Genomic DNA, 1591 nt, shown 5'->3' on the forward strand with positions numbered 1-1591 from the left:
GACACAAGTTGATCCACGTGATCATATTCTTAGCCGTGTGCGGTGCCCCCTTCCACCATAGTCCTCGATAATATTGTAGCGGTGCTTAGGCGAAGCCCTGCGACAGTAGTACATCAAGATCGTCACCACGCCATCGTGCTGACGGAACTCTTCCCCGACACTTTGCTGGATCGGAGTCCGGGGATCGTCATCGAGCTGAACGTGTGCTAGAACTCGGAGGTGCCGTAGTTTCGGTGCTTGATCGGTCGGGCCGTGAAGACGTACGACTACATCAACCAAGTTAACGCTTTCGTTGTCGATCTACAAGGGTACGTAGATCACACTCTCCCCTCTCGTTGCTATGCATCATCATGATCTTGCGTGTGCGTAGGAATTTTTTTGAAATTACTACGTTCCCCAACAAGGGGTGCCACTGTTTATGAGCTTGTTAGAGTAGAGAACCCACTTGTTGACTTCCATAGGGCTCTCCTTGGGTAGCATTTAGTGGATTGAGGCGAGATTGTCCTAAAGGACCAAGATATTTTTGAATGGGCACTTCACACTTTTTGGGTATTTTCTGTGCACTCGATGCATTCAGCTTTTTTTGGAAATGGAGGCATGTCCCCAGCCTCTGCATCATGACGATGCATGCAGCCATCTTATTAAACAATCCATGAAGTAGCGCAAAGTCATCAAAGTATTAGGCGTGCTCCTAAGTATTGCACAAAGTCATGATGATGCATTCAGCTTTCGATGGATACGCGAATAAAGTTTAGGTCTAAAAGATTGTAAAATCTAATTTTTCTGTTAATGATAAAAGGCTATTTCATTTGTTTCCTCCGCCGAGGACTATACTAACTAAGAATACCTTGCTTAAGCAAATGTCCGGGGCATAAACTTGTTGTAGCTTCCGTTGTGAACAATAAATCATTCAACAACTCTTTTTATTGTTATATATGGCACGTATTGCATGGCATGATATGTATTTACCCTTAACATCATCCCACCTCGTTGTATTTTGCATATTTTCGAGTCTTGACTATGAGGTATTGAAAAATCCTTAATCCCTCTTATTTTGATCGGGGTGGCTACTATGTTTTGGTCTATCTAGCTATGCAGAAATGATGTCTTTGACAAGAGGTACATTTTTGGATTCAAGTGCTACTCTCATGTGCCAATTAGCGGCGGTTATAGGCGCTATTACAGAAGGTGTGACACAAGGAGTGGATGGATCTTGATACAAGTAAGTTCGAGTAGATTACTAGTGAGTTTATGTTCTGATTTGATCAACGTGCCAGTGTAAAGCATCTGAATGCTTAGAGTGGTCTTATGTGATATAATTTTCTTGCTTGCTCCATGTTGTTTGATCTTTACCTCTTCTTCTTATTGGCAGATCAAAGTTTCACCTCTTTATAATCAAAATGGATCTGTCTGGGGGCACATCTAGATGTGCCCTGATTATTGCACATCTAAGTGAGTCAATCAAGCATAAAAAAGGAAGAAAAAAATATCCGTACGAATCTGCGGATAAAATCAATGACAAAGGACTTAGATATGCAATACTTAGGGCACATCTAGAACGCTTTGGCAAAACATAATCAAAATTATAGTA

This window comes from Triticum dicoccoides, chromosome 4A (genome assembly GCF_002162155.2).
Source record: "Triticum dicoccoides isolate Atlit2015 ecotype Zavitan chromosome 4A, WEW_v2.0, whole genome shotgun sequence".
In the NCBI taxonomy this organism is placed as follows: domain Eukaryota; kingdom Viridiplantae; phylum Streptophyta; class Magnoliopsida; order Poales; family Poaceae; genus Triticum; species Triticum dicoccoides.